At 36.6% G+C, this 24,015-nt stretch overlaps 1 long non-coding RNA gene across 1 annotated transcript in view; it reads right to left on the reverse strand.

Annotated features, from left to right (window-relative positions):
* Nucleotides 1–2,454: 2,454 nt before the first annotated feature.
* Nucleotides 2,455–24,015, reverse strand: part of LOC134141171 (uncharacterized) — a 51,091-nt gene continuing 29,530 nt past the window's right edge. Inside the window, exons 2-3 of the long non-coding RNA XR_009958552.1 lie at nt 3,238–3,696; nt 2,455–2,724 (exon numbers count right to left, since the gene is read on the reverse strand). This is a non-coding gene — a long non-coding RNA (uncharacterized LOC134141171). The remainder of the gene's footprint in view (nt 2,725–3,237; nt 3,697–24,015) is intronic.

A 24,015-nucleotide genomic window follows, 5' to 3' on the forward strand; every position in this document is an offset into this window, starting at 1 on the left:
GCCTTCTCTAGAATGCATACCACTATAGTGATTATGTTGAGCTCTAATTTTTTGAAGCTCATGCAGATCTACAGTTTTTTTTAGTTACTGTTTAGCTGATTGATTTATCTGTGATAACAAATAATATACTAAGACATCAAACTAACTAACCAGTTTTATCTACCTGCCTAGAGCAGAGGTATAGTAAGCAACAAAAGTATTTTTAAAACATGGAATCATCTCCCAGAACTGAACCACAAGACTTTTCCTATGCCTACGAGATGCCTTCACTTGATTTACTTAGCCAAAAAAAACTTCCAAAAATTATCTGTTGGGAGCAATAGAAGGAAATTAAAAAAGAGTAGATTGAGGAATTAATGTCATTGATCTTGCTTTCTGCTCTTTTACTGATTGAATTTCAGAGTCTTTAGATCAGTTCTCATGAACAAAAGAGAAGGCTGGAGAAACTCAGTAGTGATATACTGATATAATTGAAACATAAAGCTACATACAACAGAGAAAAATCTGTATTTCTTGAAGTTGGATAAGAGTGATCCAGAAGGAAGGGTATTGTCACTTCCTGCAGATACTGCTGGAACCAGTATCTTCCTTATCTTCTAATAAATATTTTGTGTTACTCTGAACCTGTTTTGGAACCTTCTAGTTATTAACAAATCTAATCTGTAAGAAAGGGATTTGACCAGAATATTCAGGCTTTATCTTTCCAGTAGTTGTACATGCCCATGACTCACAAATCATTTCCAGATTCGTCAAGCTTCTTTTGATCAACGTGTGAAACAGCAACTCTGGGGTCAGAGGGTGAGGAAGCAGCCATCTAGTATATAGGATCTCTGAGAGAGACTGCAGCACTGCCTTACAAATACATGAGACATGGCCCAAAATGTGGGGTCATGCCGAGAAGGAGCTGGTTGTCTACTTCTCATGTACAGTGCATGATGGTTGACAGACACACTGGCTAAATATTTATTGTGAAACTTGCTTTTTAAACCTATTTTTAATGCCAGGTGAACAATCAGGATATTCATTGCAATTCCCATGATGCTCGTTTTTAGACCAATCCTGCTGGATGTGTCATCATTGTAAAATGGTTTTTGTTTTTTGGAAAAGAAATCAACACTTAAGCTACGCTTTTGAGCAAGTCAAAAGACACCCAAGGGTATGATCAGCTTGTATGCTTGACTTTTTAAGAAGGCCAAGGAAAAGCATCTCTGGATGGGACTATAATTAACTGCTGCTTTAATGCAGACAATCAAAGAAGGTTCCTTACTGATGGTTGTAAATTCATCATTACAGATACCACTCAGAGTCATTTGGCACGACATTTTTTATGCATGGAACAGAAAAGTGCAGTATTAGCTCCTGAGTGATTGGGTGAATTGTGCATCCATTAATGGGGACATCAGAAAATGTTTCCAAGCTTTGACTTATCTCCTAGAGAAACCCAGAAGACGTAGATTGTTTTGCTGTTGCTTACAGCAAAATATGAATTTTTTGGTACATTTTTTCAATCTGTCTAAGATCCTAGTTGTTTAATTGGAAACTTAGTATCATTACATAGTGCAGATTTTAGCACTGACTCTGAGATCAAAACAGCCTGGCTGAGTTTGTCATCATTATGAAATCTGCAGGACAACGGGAAATATGAGAGTGAATTAGTTGCACTCCTATACCGGATAAAAACTTCTTGGTTCACTGTTTTGGGAAGATGATCAAGGCAATTGGTAGATCTGAAGTCCAGTAAAGATAGATAAATTTTTGACTGAATGTTTTATCCAACCAAACTTGCCAGTTCAACCTGGATAAAATATTAGGTCATTCACGTGAAAATTGCAAAATTATTCCAGCAAAGAACTCATTAAAGCATAATCTAAAAACTCAAAGCATCTATGTTCATATTTTCATAAAAGACCATTTTGTTCATTTAAAATGATTCATTTCTAAATAGGTCTAGTTTAATTTAGTTAGGTTTAGTTTTCAAGAGAAAAATACACAGGAATGAGAAGTTTCATTTTCCATTTTGGCCCACTCAAAAATCTTCTACTTTTTCCTGTTATACAAGTGAAATAAAACATATATTATCCAACTCCTCTGCTCTTTCATCTTTCTTCCTGTTCATGAATCATTAATGAACTGGTTATGATCTGTTAATCTACTTTTTATGCACACACTTCATTAATCAAACTACACCAACAAATTGCAGCCCAGAATATACCAAATAATTGTTCACTTGTATTATTCATTTAAGTGTGATATACGACCATCACTTCTATGAATGGTGTTGGATATCTGATTTTTTTCAGAGAGGAAGTACTAAACATTAAGTCATGACATTTCTCATATGTGAATTTTCAGACGAATAATCATTGCTATATGTTTAAAAGTTATACCAAGCTTTTATCCAGGCAGCGGCTCTAGCTACCTTTAAGTTATCAACACATTTTCACCAGTGTTCTCATCAACTTATTTTATTTTACAATGTGCACAAACGATAGGCATAGTTTATAGGATAGGCTAGGTCATTACCTATTTTCCAAAAATTGGTGATTTCAATTTTTAGGCTACCAGTATAAACAATTCCCCCCCTCAGATAATAGTAAGAATCCAGTCACTCCAGAAAAGTCAGATAGTTAGGATGCCCACCAAGCGCAGGAGATTCTGGTACATACCCAGGCCAATTTCATGGATTTGAACCTGGAGTTTCCATATTTCTGGCGGTGCCTTCACCTATGAAATATATTAAAAAAAATCTTTAAACTTTTGGGGAATAGGTACTGATCAACATTTGTGGGGTAAGGGGTGGGAGAAAGATTCATCACCTTCCTAGTAAAGGTAACTTTTCGGGATATAAAAGAGACAAGTTACAATCACAAGCAAAAAATCAGATGTGTGTCATATCTGTAAGGCTATTATTTATCTGAAGGTAATTATCATTCTTTATTTTATTCTGATCAGAAAGTCTATTCTGACTTGAGAAACCTTCCCAGTGAAAATTTACTTTTAGCCAGTACATTCCCACATAAAATCTTAGCTCTTACAAACCAGAATTTACCAAAAAACCCGCTTCATTCAGAAGTTTCAGGCCAGCTCTAGGATGGACTTTCACATTTGCATGTAACTGAATTTGTTATCTGATTGGTCACCACGTTTATGTATCTTCCTCTGCTGCGCACATGAGCAAGCATTATTGTATAGGCAGACATGCGGGCCCCCAAAAATGTAAAAGCAATGAAACATTACCACCAATGCAAGCAGCAGTTCTCAGTGCAAGTAATTGTCTTGCCATCTCTTCCCGGGCTCATTCTCTTCTCTTTCTTTCTCTCCCGCCTGCATTCCCTCGGAGATGTTCTTTCTCCGTCAACATAACCTTGTGTTACTTCTCTGCAGCTCTGCTGCCCTCCGTTCTACGATCTGGCATTACAGTGAAACTTCCAAGAATTCCATTCTCTGAAGCACTCTGAGTCACACTGTAGTCTTCAGCAATATTTTTAAAACACCAATGTTTTTTTTAATCACTCTTGAGACCCACAGAAGAAAGTAAGGATATTATCTTGCTAACTTACAGTCGTGGTTGTTTTTTCTATTGCCACCCACACTCTCTCATCTCTCTCCAGATACTCTGCTCCAGTCTCTCAATAGTGCAGGCATATGGTATTTGAGCATGCCAGAGTCTGACTTCAAATTAAAGTAATTTTTTTCCTGTAAAAAAGATGGAGAGGCATTAAGCCTATGGCCATTTGAGAACTTTCTTTAAATAAGAGTTTTATTAGGGTCTATAATTTTAATAAATAAAGAATATGTTATATCGTAAAACTAACAGAGAAACATCAGATCTGAGCAGTAATTCACCATCTCTGGATACCAGCAACGCCACGTGTCTGACATGTCAGTGGTAGAGCAAAATGAACTGGGGCAACAGGGTACATAGGAAGGGGAGAACTCCTCCCTACTCCCTTCAGTGCTTTCCAAAAAACCTTGCAGAGCAGGAGCTGGTAGTCTTTAGGAGCTGTAGTTATAAATTTTTTTTCTGATAATAAAAATGTAAAACTTTATTTTACTATTTGAAGAGCTTTGCATTTTATAAGAAAAAAGAAACACTACTAAATTACGGTAAAGTTATCAGTTCTTTTTCATTGCACGTTTCAAGGCTTTCTCCTTTCTTTTCTGTGCGAGGGATGAGGCAGCTTGTATTCAAACAGACTCATCTGCACCTTTGGATAGAAGATCCATAGATTGGTATTATCTCTCCTGCAGTAGCTCATGACACACTAAATAAATATACCTCAAGGTAAGCACATATCACTAGACAATGGCTGTTCAACAAAGAAGATCCCTAATGGCAGCACCTATCTGAGCCTCTATAGAGATCAGCTTCTTGCATGAAGCATTCAAGGATGCCTGGCTGCCCAACGACAGCCACTTGAAAAAGCTACCAGGAAATAAGATAAGAGGATGAAGAGACCTAGATTTCAATTTACCAGCTGATCATTTGAAGAAAGTACATTCTTAGGACTCAAAAGTTACCAAAAAATGGTCAGTGAACTTGCCTTTGCAAGAGATGGTTGGGAGAACTGTGAAAATAAACACATCATTGAGAAATGGAGGTAGGATGAGTGAGATTTGCTCAGGAAAAGGTGAGAACAGTGTTAAGTGAAATAGAAAAGGCACCATATCAAATAATAGTGTTAGTGCAGGAAGCTAGGAAGCTAAGTGTGGTAATTAAGACTATTCAAGAAACAAAATTAGGTGAGGGTTTTTACATATGCATGGATGGACATGGATATATGTACACACATATATAATCTATATATAAAAAATATGTATTGCATACATATATATGCTTTCTATTTGTATATTTGAAATAAAGTACAGTCATACTGAATTTGCCCATGCTATGTTCCACCCAAATAGGGCTTTTTTGTTTCATTATCTCTCCTGCAGAAATGCAGAAAAGCAATAAAATTGCCTTTCCTTTTAGTCGTATTTGTTTCTACTCTATGTATCTTTAAGAAACCTTGGCCATTTTTTTTACTTGATTGTGCAACTGTTGTAGATTTTTACCATTTTTCAGTAACATATGATCATTAGCTTTTGGAGGATGCTGTAACTATCAGGCCAAGATGCTTAAAAATTACTTTATTCACTGCATTTTTTTGAGATTAAAAAGAAAAGGATTAACTTCCAGAAAATAGGGCCAAAATCTTAGCACTGTTGCCTAATGTGAAGCTTTTCAATACATATTTAGCCTCCTAACTATTAGTAAGTTGTTGCACCTCAGTGACAGACATCCACAAATCTCACTGAACCACCATGAGCTGTAACTCAGCTAAAAATCAAACTCTTTTTAAATTCATTATTATTACAGGTTTAGAAGCCTATTTCAATACAGAGACACAGTTTTGAAAATCTGTTGCAAGACTGGATCAGTGATAGGCTCAAATCTTTGGTAACTACTGACTTTGTTGATCAGCTGTAGAGATTCCCATTTTCCACTGAAGCTATCTTTTTCAAGAAAGGACGCCACTAAGCCTCTTCTATTGCATTAATTTACATTAAGTAATACACAAAAAATAAATTATTTCTATTTTAAGAAAAAGAGTAGCTCCATCCACTCAGAACCCCCATTACTGAGATTTAGTGTCTTCAACAGTGCAGGATGCAAAGGACCCTACAAACAATTGGTCTGGGCAGCACACGTCAAGGTTAGTAAAGACAATGACATCAGTAAATGATCCATAGCTAAAAATTCCAGATTACTCTGAATCATTCTCCTGACTTGCCTTCCTACTACCTCTTACTAGCTTTTCCAGAATAATTAGAAACAGGCGGCAGTTGCATCATTTCTGTGAGTTTAAAGCAAGCAGAAATTCAGAATTGAGTTGCTACATTTTCAACAGCAGAAAATGTCAACAGTACAGGCAATTTTTGTCTGAATTTATATACATTTCTTCCGTGCTTCACTGAAAGAAAAGAGAATTGTTACAGTAAGAAAACCTAGCATATAAAAAATATGAAGCTATGAAAATTAAGGACTTTCTGAAATTTAGGAAGATGATACTGATGTGACTGTCCAGGTCTCTAAAACTGACTTTTCTATTACAGTCTTAGATTTGTATATGCTAGATATAGTTGCTAGGCTTGCAAAGCCTAGATTAATCCTAGTTCTACAGTTGTTGTCTTTATATACTTGCAAAACAAAACACAGAAAATTATATTTGAGAGCTTGTGAAGAAAACAGTGTTTAATTAGTTAGCTATGCAGACATTTAGATTCAGGAACTCACTTACCTTTAAGGATTTTTTTTGTTTGTTTTTTTTTCTTGCAAAAAATGCAGTTCCAGAACTCAGTTTTCCTCGTGAGCATTCTTTAATGAACTCCACAGTGACAATGATTTAGTTATAAATATAAGTGCATAATTTTATTTTGTTCCCTCTTTCCTTCCTTTTCTATAAAATGTCCTCTCAATACTAGTTAAGAAAAAATGCAAAATAATACTTAGGGTAATACTTCCAAAGCATCCAAATAATTCAGAAGACAAAAACTACATGGGTTAACAAGCTTATGTTAGCACAGTAATATGATAGGAGTTACAGCTGTGATAGATTTTAACTGGGGAAGAGTCAATGCAAATTTACAGATGGAAGTCATGTCTCAAAAATATATTAGAGTTGTCTGAAGGAGCACGTGGATAAGATGATCTGGTTACTGTAATGCTGGAATCCACACTTGGATACTTTGGTGCATACTGCTTGGATAAAGCTTTGGGAAGATCCCTCACCACAGGCCCTTAAACGAATAACGTTACCATGGCACAGGGAGAATAGCCCTCTTGTGAGTTATTAACTGGTTACAAGTTAGGAAAGAAAGGAAGGATGAAAAGGTCATTTGTTAGGAGGGAGGAAGGTTACCAGCAAGGTATCGCAAGGTCTCTGCTGTTCAGCATGCTCACAAGTAATCTCAAATATAGGAAGTTTATGAATTTTGCTGATAATACAATATTACTCAAGACTGTCAAAACTAAAGTTGTCTGAAAAAAAGGATAGAAGCATCCCAGGGTACCAAATGATTAGTTGGTAAAGTGAAATATGAAATTAAATGTCGATTCAACTACACAGAAAAAAGGTACATACACATTTTTGCATGTAATGGCTATTTGTTGTAATTATGAACAACAATGTCTACATAGATTGAAAGTGGTTTAATGAAATTATTTCTTTTATTAATTCAAACTAGTGGATTCCTGACCTGACAGTGCTCTTTAATTACATTGAAATTTGGTGGCTTTTAGACAGCCAAAGTATTTTTGAAAATTGCATTTAGAGATTCAGCTTTTCTGTTTTCAAAGTGCTTAATAAATATGAATTAACTGTCATAACCCTCTGCAAGGTCAATAAACAATTTAAATCTCCTGTCACATGGAGAGAAAAATGAGGCAGTTTAGTTAAATGATTTGCACAAAGGGCTAAAAACGTGTCAAGTTCTCCACTAGAAAATTGTCATTTCTATTGATTCCTTTTTAAAAAGCATTATATTAATTTCATTTAACTTTTTCTTTGCAAAGAGGAAAACATATCTAAAATGTAGATATATTTCAGTCAGATATTTCTGGAAAAGAAAGCTTTGATTTTTCATTTCATAATATTTTATATTAAAAAGATTAAACATGTTGAAACTGAACATTTCTTTTTTAGCTAAACATTAAAATTTAAATGACCTAACGTAATATCCTTTCGGATCTTTTTCTCCTGAAGATTTTTGTAAAGTTGCCTTTTTTTTCCAACTTGGGATGACTTTCTTTTTCAAGATCTCAAGTTTTTTGAGAAAGAAGATTTGAAAGTTCATTCCCTAATGAGATTTACTTGTCCATTACATGCCATGAATTGATAATATAGCAAGAATTACTTCTAAGGAATTCTTAACACCTTCCGTATCAACACATCTGTGCAGTAGTATACTCTTTGTAGATTAAATTTTCTACGTGTAGAGTACGTCCATGTTGATTAACTTTTCCTGAGGCATACTGTGAGAGCTTTGTATGCACCTAGGGTACACCTCAAAAACTGGAAGCATCCTGCCCTAGATGTACCTGGGCTGAAACCAAGGATTACATTGGAAGATGAGGAACAACATTGCAAAAATTTACCCAGTTGCAGTATAGGAACTGATACCAATTTTAAAGGCTGTGCAGTAACAACACTGAACATCACGATCTGAAATGAAGAGTTTCATCTGCTCGGTCACTTTATAATCCTACATATAGCCTAACTAAGGCTCTATACCTCAGGAGAGATTATTTTAGGTGTCCACTAGTGCTTTTTCTAATTTCTTCAGCCACTGCTCTTTGTTCTTGTAAGCTCTCTGTTAACTATTAAATCCAAATGTGCTGAAGTATTACTCAAATTTCAATAAAGATTAGAGAGGCAAAAAGAATGAATAGGGAACCAATTAAAAATTCCTCTTTAACAAGAAAGGAAAAGATATCTGAGCAACTAGAATGGCAGAATCTTCCTGGTACAGTTCTTTATAACAAATAGTTAATAAAAAACTAGAAAAAATTAAAACCAACAGGAAGACAAATGTATTATCAGATCATAAAGGAATTAGCTAGTTAGTTTATGAATTATTAACAATTATATTGGTATGTCAAGAGAAGGGGGATCTGAGAAATGTAAAAATTCAAAGGAGAGGAATATGGATTACTTTTTTTCCCTCATGGAAGTCATGGAATTCTAGTACTTCCTTTCTAGTATGTCTCACTTCTACTTCCAGAAAAATAATAAATACTTTTAGAAAAAAACATATGAACCGAGAGAGAGAATAACATCATAGTAGAAGATGAACAACAGAAAACAAGAATAGGATCGAAAAATCACTGCTGGAGCTCATCTAGCCCAACCTCCTCCTCAAAGCAGGGTCAGCTATGGGATCAGATCAGGTTACTTATACGCAGTTTAGTCTTGGAAACCTCCAAGGACTGCACAGCTTCTCTGGGCAACCTGCTCTAACGCTTGACTGTCCCTGCTGTGAAAGTTCTTCCTTATATCCTTATATCAGAATCTCTCTTGCTTCAACGTCTGTCCATTCTCTTGTCTATCCACCACGCACCACTCTGAAAAGCCTGGCTCCATCCTCTTGATGACCTCTTGCTATAAGGTCCACCAATAGCCAGCTCTCCTCCAGGCCAAACAAACCCTATTGGCTCAGCTTCTCCAGAAGGGCAAGTGCTCCAACTCCCTGACCATGTGGTGGCCCTCCACCAAACTCGCCCCAGTTTTAAATTTAAATGAAAATTCCAGGGTAAGATAGATAGCACACTCACCCCAGAGATAATCATATTTTAGTGGTGAATACTCTTTCAGACACCTACTTTGTACAACAGTTTGAAATCCTTCGTCTTAGAGAACCTATATATAATAGACACAATTTGGGAAGATCTCCCTATTCAGGAAGGTATATGAACTTTTGATTAGCTTTTGTGAGATCAAAGTCCCATTTAGGCACTTAAATTTAAATTGCCTCCCTGAATAGGGGTAGACTTGAGCACATATTAAAACGCTTTCTTGAGTGCGGGTGAAAGTTATTGTATGCAGAATAAAACCTGTAACTGGATTTTATCTGACAGATTTGATAGAAATTCCTTCCAAAACTTTAGCCACAAATGATTCACACTTTTGCAAACACTGACAAAACCTTATGAACTACAAGATAATTAAAAGAGTGCAACAAAAGATAACAGAAGAATATATACCAGGTCTGAAAAGAGGTGTTAGCAGGACAATATTATTTAAGATTTCCACTAGCTATCCATAGTGACAGATAAACAGCACTTAAATTTGTAAATTATACTGAATCATTACGAATGCTAGTGAAACGAATGAAATTCAATGCAAGAGAGCTCAAAAACATCAGACTATGGAACCCAACACTGCTTGCTTTGCTTACACAAAATTCCTATTAAAACAATAAGGTGTGCAGAATTTGGCTCCTGGATATAGGAAATAAAGGATCAAATCCAAAGCCCTCTGAAGTCAATAGGAGACATTCTTCTGACCTCAAAGGGCTTTGGATATGACCCAAAATTAGATTCATTCTGGAAAAATGCAAGCTAAAGGAAATAATCATTCAAAAAGTAGCTGGGAGAGAGATGTTTGGAAAACCTGGAAATCAAAGAATACCTAGGGGACTTTGAATAATATATGATACATAACAAGAGCTTATGAACACTGTTACAAGATTATACATTTTGTAAAAGCTTATCAGTCTAGACATGAAGTTGGAATGCAAAATAGAGAAGAGCGAGCCCTTTTCATCCAGTTAGGGAGCAGAAGTCACAGGGATATTGTGTCACAGCGCAGGCAGGTCACTTTCTATGGAATTTACAACGTGCCAATCATCAAATAAAGCCCACAACAATAAGAAGTAATCAGTCCTATCTGAGAACGACTACTTTCTCAGCTTCCCTCCTAGACACGAGTCTAGTAGCATTTGCAAAGAAGAAATACATAAACAGTTTGCAGGTAGGAATTTACAGCCAGACTGTAATATGAGGTGTTACCATTTGTTACTCGATCTCCTTCTCGTTTTGATGACGGAGGTCAACAGAGCCAAACCGAGGATGTCGTTCTTCCCCTATGGCGGAAAGACACTTTCATTCTCCTGAACACCTTGCTGCTGTGACATGAAGAAAGTTTCTAAAAGCACAGACATACTTCAGCAAAGTAAAAGGCCTGACCTCATTCTCAATATCAAATGCACTCAGCATGCACATTATAAACTCTCAAGCTATCTACCCTCAGCAATTATTTCTCTGCAGTCTCCTTGCTGAGACCCGAACAAGGACATCTGTTAGTACATCCTATCTAGCAGGAAAAGTAGTTGGAAGAAAATCAACCATAAAGGTAGTTTCTGTCCCTCTAGTCTTCTGCCCACAGAAGTATCCTGCCTCCACATATTCAGTGGAAGAAGCTAAGAATGGTTTGCATGAAGAATTACTTGACTGTACTGACAAGCTTTGGCAGCCTGACTAACCCAGTTACTGCAGTTCATAATGGCTTGATCCTTCTCTTCTACCATGACTGCCGTTGCTTGGGAGAAGAAAACTCTTTATCCTCAGGCAAAAGAATAAACCATGTGTGGTTCAATAAGTAAGAGTCATCAGGTTTTTTCTTTTCCTGCTTCATCTGCCCAGACCATCTAATTCTTGCTCATAGGACATACACAGTAAAATGGTGAAGACAACCAGACATCTCTGAATAAATATTTTGGAATAAGTCACTGTAAGACGATTATAGTAAAAATGATAAAGCTTCAGCTCATTTTAGAATGTCTTTGGGTCCATAAACTGTAGATTTTGTGCTGTTTAGTCCCATAATTTCTGGCTTAAAATCTTTCTATTCTTAGATTTTAAAACAAGAATCTATTTTTTTTGGAATTGTATAGCTGACCCTTCACAGAAAATGTTGGAAAACATTTTATTTCGAAATACTCGTGCTTATTCTTCATAATTTTTTGGACTATTTCATCTTAAAAGCTCATCTATTTTTGCTAGAAAATCATGCCTCGATATGTCTGCAATTCTTTCAGCGGGCCCAATCCCGTGAAAATCTGAGCACTAATTTCTACTGACCAATTCTTAGGTCTTCTCTGCACCTGATCTTTGTGACCTCATAAAAATTTAGATGGAATCAATTAAATCACAAATAAAGGATTAATTCATATAAGCAAAAAGCAACAGGAGCACATGGGTTTCAAAATATGACATTTGTAAAGAAAAATCCCTCAACAATACAAATGGGAAAAGGGAAACTGTGGATAACTTCTTCATACACAAGAGAATATTTCTCAGTAGAAGGCTTTGCAAATCTTTTTATAAAGTTCCAGCAGATTTGTTTAGAAGGCAGACCCTCTTTTGCACCCTAACTTCTCATTGATTTTATAACATTGATATCAGAAAAAATCAAATATCTTGCCTGAAAGCTCAAGTTTCAATGAGGTAGTTAATTTTTTTTTTCAGATACATGAAAAGAGTGACAGGATTATAGACCACCAAATTGTTGGTATTTTAAGAATCTGACAGGCTCAGCACCATGTGCCATTCTAGCTTCTCTGTGTATCCTTTGTGGTTAAAACTCTTAAGCACTTTAAATTCTTTTGGTCAGTATTTTTTTCCTTTTAGGGCAGACAACTAGAAGCACATTCCAAGTAACCATTTATGGTGTACAGAAAATTATAAGATACTAAAATCACCTCTTTGAAGGTGTTTCCAGGGTTTGGATAGTAAAACAAATATTTTATTTATAAAAAAACAAAACTGTTGTTTTAAATGTAGAATATAATTATCTATGTTCCAATTCAAATGAAAGACAATAACAGCACAAATACACAGCAAAATAGTACATGTCAAATCCTACAGTTTTGGACAAACCTCCCATCAAGCTTTGGTGGGAGTTTTGCTTGATGAAATACAGTAGAGCCAAGCCCTAAATTAGCAAAAATTTAACAAGTCACACCAAACTAGCTATAAAACAATATATGACATATTCAGTTTTGTATCTGAAAATAACGAAAATGCAATGAATTATCAATGCCAAAGCAGAGGCAAGAATATCTCAGCAGTCCACAAAAACAGGAGTCCTACAACTCGTTTATCTAAATGCGATGGAAGACTAAAAAGATGTCTGGAGGAGCAGATGACTTTCCAGAGTATTTGCTACAGGCTGGAAGAAATATGTGAACGATTTTTTCAAATCATCAAGTTTTGGCAAACAAAATTGACTGTAGCTTCGCATAACTTAGTTTACAAATGGCTCAGTCCTCTTATGTTTCTTCTTTTGCAGTGAATAAGACAAAACTGTGGACTGGTCTGATGCAGGAGACACATCTGGAATGCTGGGCCTTATGGAGGGGGAGAGGCTAGGATTTCGGTGCTGCAGCCAGGAAACGTGCCAGCGAGCAGGTTCCTTGGAGTCCTGGACCTCCGGAAGAGCTCGTTGCAGTGTAGCACAGCCAACTCTGTCCTACTCCACCGACCAGTGCACCAGGAGGCTGCAGATGAAAGTTGCTGCCAATCAACTACATCTCGTATATCAGGTCACAGAGTGGGAGAAAGATTCTGGCACTGTGCTAGGAAAGTATGTAAAACATACCCCTATCTGTGGGGGTGCACTGATGCAGAAGCCAAATCTATGAGTCTCACACTCAGTGCACAAAACTTAACAGCTCAGATGGATGGGCAGAATCTATATCAGTGAAGAAACTGCATGGGATGAAAGCTTTGCTTTTCTGTACACGGAGGAATCTGGTTCTGTTTTGTACCATCTGTGCACCAATTGTGTGGATTGTTTGGTGAGCTTTGTTTGTTTGTTTTTTCATTTGGGAAAGAGTAGAAGTCAGTAAAAAGAATATACTTCAGGTCACTTTAACTCTTGAACTGCTCTTTTTGCCCTCACCAGTGTTAATTATAAGTTCAAATTTCCTATAAAAGCCAAAGAAAATTCAGACCCAATAAGCAATTTCTGTAATTTATTTAATCTACAAAGAAGGACTTTATTTACACTATTGAGGGAATTGTAACAAATATGAGAATACAAAAAAGATAAGATTCAACATCAGATTTTTAACGTTAGGTCTCTGCAGCTGACGATACATTTGCCTGTGCATATAATAAACGCAGAACCTGATGAAAATCTAATGACCATGTGATAGCAAACATAGGTGTTAGTAAGCATCCAGACCTTGAAGTGGATGCTCCAATTAGGTGCATGTTCATATCCTTCTGCATTTGTGTGTGTGTATTCCTACAATATACATAAAAATTAGACTGAACAGATTTTAGCAACAAGTAAATGCAACAAGATAAAATAGTATTGGTTTTTACATACTTTAAACATTAATATAAATATACTCATTCTATGCAGCATCTAATAAATACATTTCAGAAAAAAATTTATAATCTTAATGTCCACTGGCCCTCCAATCATGCTGTGGCACTCACAGAACAAAATCTGAGACTACTAAAAACAAATGGGAGCCTTGCTTAATCAAGGCTTTGCAGACTGCTCAAGCCCAGAGGGGCATCCAAGAGAATCTCTTGATGAAAATTAAGGTTATAATGATATCAAGGTGAGAAAAAAAGCATTGCTCCTATCTGCTCCTCCAGAAGCTTCTGCTGACTTACAAGAAGCACATCACCTTATGCTCTCAATCAACAGAATGCAGCGGTGGAAGAGATGGACTAAGAATTGCATAAACACTGGTAAATGTTGTACAGGAATGTTTTTTAAAATCTTGATGTTCTTTTTTGGCTTCTGGGGTTTTGGCAGGAACTCTGGTTTCTAGGCCCATTTCTGTGTACACACTTTAATGATGGGCTTGATTAAGAGAGAGTAGTTCCCTGGAGGTTTAGCTATCTTATTTATTGACACGAAAATGGGTGCAATGCCAAAATCAAATGGTCATGTCCCAAACCAATGGAAAATCACAGATGCAAAAACATTATGGAGTCTTCATTTTTCAGGCCTCATGTATTTCTACTGTTTTCCACTGCATATAAGCTTCCCAATGTAACCAACACGCAACCTGGCCTTGCACGAGATTATCTTCTGCCAAATAACAAGCAGCAGCAAAAATGTTAGCCAGCATCTGCCCATGAGGGAATTACACTGAGGTCCAGTTATATTTGTCCTAGTAACTCTATATGCCAAGTGATCCAGTTTTTCACAAATGAGGAATTAAAGGAAGAGCACAGATGTTGGCTCTGTAATAAGCTAAGACAGGACTGCTAAGAAAAATTCTAGACAATGTTGTAGAAGAGCTCAGGAGTCCACCTCAGAGGAAAATATGGCAATGATTTTAAAAAATGAGCTTGCTGTCATCCGATGTTCTACGCAGGATTCCAAATTTCTAGGGAAGTCAATAGGATTTACAAGTAAACAATATATTGCAGGATTGGACTTAGTATTCAAAGTTCACTCCATCTTGGTAAAGTGCAACCATTTCTGAGATTACATCTGAAACTGCTTAATAGAGGTATGACACAAAATGAAGCTAGACACCAAAACAAAATGTGTGCAAGACAGTGCGCTTTGCACTGATAAAAAAGTACTCAGGAATCACTACTGGTCGCAATTTCTACCTCAAGACTACTTAAAGACTTTTTAAAAATATACTAAGAAATACAGCCAGGGTTCCTGCTTTTCCTAACTGAAATAGGAAGTCGTCCATTGTATTAACTACTGACACAGAACTTTAGACTGAAGAGCCATTTTCTTCTTCTCCCTGGCTGCCCCACGGAGAACTACCCTCTTCTCTGGCCCTGCATCCTTAATAAAATTCAGTCTCCAGGAGCTCTATCTTTCTCTCTCATGGGAGAAAGTTAGAGCTCTACCATACGTTCTTTTACTTAAATAACAAATATTTCCAGATCAACAATTTAAGAAGCCTATGGAGCATCTGTGTACCAAATTCTGATCCCTATTTATGCTATTTATGCTTTTGAATATATCTTAGCATATATGTATACATTATTCTGTATGTTTTCATTTCTGTTTTATTATTTTTCCAGGTTTGTCTTTCATCTGAATTTCATTTTATTATGAAATTGTGAATATTTTCTTACTCTTTTTTTAATTTTGTGTTTGTTCTGATTCTGGTATTTAGTGACCTTGCCCTTCATTTACTCTTTCTTATTTCTTAAGGCAATGAGTCATTCTTGTGGTGGAGTATGAGTGGTTTTGCCAGCAAAATTTTTGAAGCACATATACTAAAAAGTCCTCTTACGACCCATTTACATTTGTAAAACGTTACACAAGACAATATTCATTCATATAGAGGTATATTTTATCAAGAGATGTACTTGCAAAACCCATATTTGTTCTCAATTACTTACACGTGTCCTAACCACAGGTATGTCTCACATAACATGATAATGTAACTAGTACCTGTGTGTATTATATATACTATGACTGCTAAGAGTACATACACAATACATTCCAGTATCTCAAGCAGAAAAATGACTTCTTTAACAAGCTGATATTTGCAAATGCTATTATGTGAACAGAACAAAATGTAGCTGTCAACCAATGAAAAACATTATTGTAAGAGGAAGATATTTGTGTTTTGTTGGAATTTTCTTACTTAATTTTAAAAAGATTCCTAGACTATGATACAAAATATTTTCTTAATTCATAACATTTTCATCAGATATATTTGTATGAAATCTGACCATTTTTTGGTGTGCTGGGAACCCAACGTAGTAATAATGTTAAAAAAACAAACAGTGAAACGAACTAGAAACAGAAACCAAAATCATCCAGTTCAGTTTCATTATTTAAGTAAAGCACAGAAACCAAGCCCCAAATTATGAATCTGAGAAATACAAATCATGTTGTAGTGATGCTAAGTGCGATGATATCTGTAGGAAGATTCCTGCTGTTATCCGTGGACTTTGGACTTTTAACAAAGCTGAAACAAAAACATATTAATTTTGGATGTGGCTATATAATCTGTGGGCTCCAGCAGTAAAGCCGGCTTATGTTCCCGCCTCACACTTGTTCCTATCTGTGTGTCACAGCTAGCTGCCCCTTAGTTAGCTTGCTACAACTCTTTGTGAGGAAGCACTGAAAATCACTGAGGCGGCAATCACTGAAATGATCTGGGTTAAGAATCATAAAAAGGGGGATGTCTCACCATCAGCCTTAACTTAGCTTCTGTAGATCATTTCATCCTCTTGAAAAAGCTTTGGAAAAGAAATGTGCCAGCACAAAAAGTCATCAAACTGAGAATCTAGTACAGCACAGGAAAAAATAAAAAGACAGCTGAAAAGCAATATAAACTGTGCCATTAACTACATTGATGGTGCAATATATCTGTGAATATTACGCTGAACTCATCTTCAAAAGAAGTTTAACTGAAAGAAAAAGGTATCAAAGACAGGTAATGAAAATGTGGTTAGAGGCACAGTATGACTTTATTATAAGAGACTGAAATGAATAAGACAGTTCAGTTTTGAGAGGAGATGAATAAGAGATAATATGACACAGGCATCAGCTAATGAAATTTCGGGAGTAAGTGCCAAGAATGTATCTGCAATACTGTTCGATAGGAATTCTCAGCAAAGAAACACATAAAGGAAGCCTCATGTTTCTGATCACTACTATAAATGTAATAAAGGAAGAAGTGGGGAGATGAGAACTCAGTCATAACCTTGAAGAGTCTGATTTTCAGCCAATAAAGCTGAAGTGAAAGAGAAGCAGGAAAGCTCTGGGTAGAGCTTCTTCTAGTAGAAAAAGACAGACAGATGTGCATGATACTTTATGTATTGCTTTGGAACAATACAAATGATTGAAGAAAATTTAAGTCTTTTGTTTGGAGTCTTCTGATTGGAGAAAATTGAAATCTTTTTGAAAAAATTACAAAATGAGAAAGTGTTAGTTCTTCAGACATCTGCTGTAGATGTTGAAACAAGGTACAGAGAATTTTGGAAAAGTGGAAATTCAAGTGGAAAAGTGCTTTTCTTTCAATGCCATTTCCTGCTGAAGCTGAATTCAACTATAGGATTAACCTTGCAAATGCATTACCAGGCTACCCAGGATATACCCTCCCCAAAAAGGCTACTGGAGACCGCTGTTGCATGAGAAAGGGTCAGCAAGACAGACATATAAAATATTTCTGGAATTAACCCCTTGTCTTTGCTGTGCCAACAGCAGGATATAAAATAGCAAAATAACAAATTCTGCTCATCCCAGATATCCTTAACACAATTTTAACACATTTAAATGAGATGCTAATTCATATTTGACACGGACTTTCGACAAAAGTAGTAGCACTTTGCACTACGGCTATGATACAGCTACCTCAAATTAGTTTCAAAATTAGCCCTCGCATTGTTTCTGCATGTGCGTGACTGCTCATCGTTGCCTCCAACTCCGCTACGGCAGTCACATCACTCCATACAAACTGTATTTATTCTGAAATGGGAAGTTGAGGTGACCAGCAGTAATTTCCTGTTGGCAAGACAGCTCTTCTAAAATAATCCGTCATTTAATGGTCATTTGGAGGCAGATGGCAACAATCCCTTGCCCAACAAGACTGGACTGCATTGTATAGCTGGAGAGATGCTTGCAGAATTAACTGTACTGGCTCAACTTGCAGCTTCTGTTTTCTGTTTGTCGGTCTGCTTGTCTATCTCTTTCTCTCTCTCCCATCTGCTTTGTTTCCCCTAAGCAGGTATTTAATGATTTCTTTGATGTCTTTTTTTTCAGGGGGAAGGGTAGGAAGGATAATTGATTGATTGATATAAGTTTTAAAAGTAGTAGACATATTTTCCCATTATTTTAGAAAAAATATGGTCCATAGGTAATTGTCTTACTAAATCCCTGACATGCTGTTTGACTCTCTTACAAATCATTGACTGCAAACATGCCCAGACTTCTTGTCTCCCAGGAAAGGATGAGACTTTAACACATTACTTAATCTTAAAATTGAAAGGTGGAAAATGAAGCGATGAAGAGAACACAAAAGCACTGCAAGACAGTCTTACACTCTCCAGCCTGTTCAATATAGTATTAGTTAAAACACATTCATCAAGATATTTTCTAACCTAGTATCGTTTCACAAAATAAATATATTCATACGTCTTCCAGCACAGTCTTGGAAAGGAGAAGACATTATTACGTAGTGTCTACTCAAAGCCATGTTGAGGAGGTCTTTAAAAAAAACCCTTAAACGAACGAGACCTAGAATGACTACTTTGGAAATAAAAACTATGGCTAGAAAAGGAACAGACAAATGCAAAGAAGGTAAGTAAAGCAATTTTCAGGGATCGACATGTTGCCAATTTGGAAGGAATGCATTGCAAGATATCTAAACACTGTTAATGAAGGTATATCAACAATCAGATTTTACTAATGAAATTAGCAAAACCAATAGACAGGAGGCTAGACAAAATATGAAGACAAACTATGTATTTGGTATTATGAAGCTATCAAGAATATTAAAGAAAAAACAGAGCAACTCAGTAAATTTTTCAGTGATTGTCTTCCTTTTTTCTAAGGATAATACCAGAGTGAGTCTGAGACAGCTCAGCTTAAAAATCACCTCAAAATTCACTTAATAGTGCAAGCACTTCAACTACAACAATCATTTTATCCCATTGATCCTGATAGATGTGTTGTACTCTGTATCCACCCACACCTACAGTATTTAAAACCTCTGTGGCAAAATTATGAGATAAATAGCTTGGAGCCTCATTGACTCTAAAATGCTGTACACAGGTTGTAAGTTGGAAACACATTCCAATCAAGCCAGAGAGATAAATGCAGTAACTTTTCAGAAAGAAAATAAGAGATTTTGGTGCACTGATAACTTAAGTAATTGGTTTATCCATATGGATTGCTATGAGTATCTCATAGGTAATGAAATCAGCCTCACTGTATGCATAAAAGTTAAGGAATCACTATACTCATTTTACAACTGAGGAACCAAAGGCACTAAAAATACCAATCATATTTCTTGTCTGCTAGCATTCCATCGTTGGGAAGTATTTTGGGAAAACCTACAGCCTTTACAAGTGAAATATACTCCATTCCAGTCCTTTTTAAACGGAGTTGGCATATGATAGAGCAGATTTGTTCTTATGCTGACAATGATTTATCAGGGTAAAAGACTTCAGTCTTCTGGGAGACTGTCTGTATTCTCACAAGTACGAAACTCAAGCACTGTAAGTGATTTTGCTATTAGTGACGGTGCAAAATAATTAATGGAAGACTATGTTAGACAGAGTAATGTGAATATCAAGCAGTAGTCACCACTAGAGAATTTAGAAAGAAAAACAGGAATGGTGACCATCAGAAGTACTACAACTATCCAGAAATAAGCGTTTAAAATAACTGGTTTTAATATTTTATGGCAACATATATTTGTCTTCCATGCATTGATTGCAGTGAGCAACAAGTGTAATATAAGAAACAAAGCCAATTTTAAGAAGAGAAAAATTTTATAGTTTGCTATTCAAGGCATAGATCTGGTAACAGATGGAAATTGAATCTTTTAGACTGTTCTTACCACAATGATTACTTAGAAAACTTATGCCGATTATAGTCACTGTTAGCACTATTTAAGGATGTATATGCATAAAACACGGAGAGAGCTCTAATACCAAAAAAATCTTGCTTTCTGTCATACTGGTTTATCACACTCTACAACTGGAGAAGGATTTGTCGTCTTCACTGCTTCCTCAGATTTCCTCAGTGTCCTGGGTTTTGGAGAATGAATTTGTCTCGGTGATTTTTAGTGACACCTGCAGTTCTCTAAGAAAAATGCAGGGAGAAGTTTTTTCCTGTGCTATAGTCCCAACATAGTGCCCGCTCTACCATTTACCCACTGCTAAGAGAACAGCGGGCATGAGGCACATCAAGAGGTTTTACGCCGGCTGTTCAACCAGCTCACTGGGGCCGCTGGCAGCTGGTACTCCGGGGACTTGGACCCAGTCAGAGCACTCTAAGAGAACTTACACAGAACCTTCTCGTCTCTCGCTTCAGCAGCCCTGTGATATATCCCATGTGCAGCTCAGAGTCAACCTCTTCATTTGCACTTCCTAAGCTATAGGCTTTTTTTTTTCCAGTCTGTAATATCAGAAACAGAATCCAGATACCATTCAGCCACTTGCTTACAGATAGGTTGTGCAACTCCTACCATCACTTTGCACAACTTCTTCTCACAGAATTTCATGCTACTAAAAGATATATGCTTTAGCAACTGTTAAACATTATCTAGAGGAAAGTTATTGATCCATGAAGTATTGACTGAATGTTTCTTAAAAAAACCTATCAGATTTTAATGGTGTTGCTGTTTATCATACACAATCACTGCCTGATTTATTTAAAGAGTTTATAAGAGACTGTGAGAATAGTGGTTGCTCTTTATCCCAAAGCATGGATGTCAGGCTGCAGCTGAAATAGAAATGGACTAACATTTCTGTTGAAAAAAGCTTTTAGAGAGTTTCTAACTGAAGCTAGATAGCAAATAAAATTTTCTTTTTTTTTTTCTCTAAGGAAAAGCAGATTCTGCAAACAAAATTGTATCAAAGAATTTAAGAGTACTTTGCTACCAATAGTCTAAGTAATAGAAATGCTATATAAAAATGAAAGCCTCGAGTCAAGAAAGAAAAGCCAAGACTTTTTCCTAGAAAATACTGAGGTGAATACTCATGTATTTTCCCAACATGAAGATGTTATTAGCAATGTAATAACAATCTGATATTCCCAGCTCCTTCTGCTCATGATCATAGCCTCTCCTTAAAATTCATTACTATGATTTTTACTCCACAGTTTTAAATTGAATATCAATATGTCCTGAAGGCTTTATTGGTTCTTACAATTTCATATGCCCAATTAGTCTTTAAACAACCACCTACCATTATGCACACTGTTTCCCTCTTGGAGCAATGTTTACCTTTGACAATGGTCGGGTAAATATTCTGGATTACTAGGACTCAGAGACTTGTGTAGTAATGAAAAGTTAGTACTGATCTATAATTTAGTAAAAGAAAAGTATAAAGAACCTAAACATGCAATTATTGTCCTTTTTGTTTACAAGGTACATATAATTTATTTGGCCAACTAGTCTGGAATCTTTAATTCTTCTGAGGATTAAGCTTCTAGGATTGCTTTGTATAGAAGCTGCTTGTGTAATTCATACTGACACCTTACTAAATCCTAGCTAAATACTCTGGATCATGATCATAGTTACAGTGTTCCATAAACAAGGATGACTGGAAAAAACATGCTTACAATGTTTAGTTTCCAGAAAATATCAGAACTAGTTACTATAAAGTTTGTGTAAAGCTTGAGATTATAGTGAAATTAAAATGTAATCAGTAAACGTGCACTGACGTTGCAGAGGCTTAGATGGGGAACTTATATGTAAGTCTTAACACTGCTATACCAGAGAGGTCACACGCAGATTCCACTGTACTTAAAGGACAAGAACACCGATGTGTGCCCTGAAGAACTAAATATTTTCTAATGCTGAATGGTAATGTTGTCATACAGAATATTACCATTAGGCTCTGTTATCTATCTCTTTCAGTAATTGATTAGCTCTGATAAAAGACTGTTCATTCGTTCTGAAATACTGGTTGACTTCCTCTTCAGTGCTTAAATTCCTAGACCCACCCATGCCAGAATCCCTGAAATAAATATTTTATTTCAGTAATCTTCTTTAGAAGCCAGGTACTCCAAAAACTGAATACAGAATGTAGAAAATAGGGGTATTCTGTACTTACTGCATGCCCCCTGGCTGGGGAAAAACTTAAATTAGAGATCTATGATGGATAATGCACTAGGAAGGCTTACACTCTTAAGATACTGAGGAGGCATGGACCATATAAGATTAGTAATGCCATAACAGTGTTCTCTTTGCAACAGTAGCTTTCTAGTAAACAGGAACTACTCTACGAATTCTTCAGATAGAGGAGTGCAGTTTAATTCTGGAAATTAAAATGGAGGAACTATTAAACAGCAAATTCTCAAAGAGGACAGCATGTCCTAAAGAGGCCGCTGCTATGCAGTCATGAAAATGAGCACTGTTGAACAGCCAATGCAATAGAATGAGAAGTTACGTCTGCCATACCAAGAACTATCTGTACCAATGTCTGAGAGACCATCTGGCCTCCATTAAAAAGAGAAAAGAAATCCTCTCAGTCTTAGGACACAAGAATACAGAGAGAAATTTGTCAGGCAGTTGGAATCTGCATCTAAAAACAAAGCCAGATAGTTCACCACACACCACTGCAGTGATACTGAGGAATGAGCAAACCTGCTTAGGCTGATGAGAAAGGAGACAGATCCACATACAGGGTTCAGAAGGTAAATAGCCTTCAGTGAAACACATATATACCAGCCACTGGACACTGACATTTATAGTTTAGGCTCCCTGGCATGAGATCTTTTCTTAATGGTGAGACAAAGATATGTTTTCTCACCATTCCTGCTGGCAGAATGGTGTACATCCCTAACTACAAAACAAATGAAACTCCTGCTGCCAAGAATCAGCAGAAGAAATACTGGGCATAAAGGAGAAGATTTCATCATGTAGCATCAGCCAGACAGAGACAATGTGTATGATGCTGACAGTAACCAGTGGGGGCTTCACAATCTAAAGGATGCAAAGAGCAGAGCTAGTATCTCAGGAACATTCAAGTCAAGAAGCGATGGTGAGTGGACCAACACAGGTACTACTGTCTTACCGTGTCATAGCTGACACAGCTGCGTGTCAGATTGATGCTGTAGGAGACAAGCAGTGTGAACTTCCAACATTTCCCTGTAAACTTCACAGAATAAATCATTAGGGCATATGACATTCCCAGTGCTCATATGAACACCTCACTAACCTGATTAGTCTCCCAAAGGCCACAATAAATTTTGGGTCTAGTGGCATGCTCATGAGAAAATGAAGAGACACATATCTCCATAGGTCATTTGAGAAAACAACTTCAGAGCCTAGCTCCCCTTTTTACCTTGTTTGAGTCTTGAACTGGTAAAGAGAAAGCATGGCCCTAAAAGAGAAAACAGAGGTGTGCCACAGGTAGGCTGGATAACGGAATATGACCTTCAAATGTTCTGCATAACTGAAATGAAGCTTTGGACTAAATCCTCAATAAGAAAAAAGCAAAAGGCCACTTGTAATAGTTACAAAAGATCTGAAAACCATTCCATTTCAGCAAGACAGCTGTCTTGTATGCACTGAGCAGGAGAGGAAAAGAGCAATAACATGGCTGTACAAATAGTGCAAGGACAAATTTTCAGATCTTGAATGACTGGGCCACAGTAAACCCATTGTCACAGCAAGCACATGGACTTACACCAAGAAGGAACGCATGGCTCAGGAACAGGTGTCAATGGAGACCAGAGGGCATATCTAGCACCTAGCTTTTTCCCCCAGGCAATAGTAATCTTTGATGTAAAGAGTACTGCCTCTAAAAAAGCCGAACAGTAAATGGAAACAGCAGTCGTAAATACA

The sequence above is a fragment of the Rhea pennata genome, chromosome 5 (assembly GCF_028389875.1).
Source record: "Rhea pennata isolate bPtePen1 chromosome 5, bPtePen1.pri, whole genome shotgun sequence".
Classification (NCBI taxonomy): domain Eukaryota; kingdom Metazoa; phylum Chordata; class Aves; order Rheiformes; family Rheidae; genus Rhea; species Rhea pennata.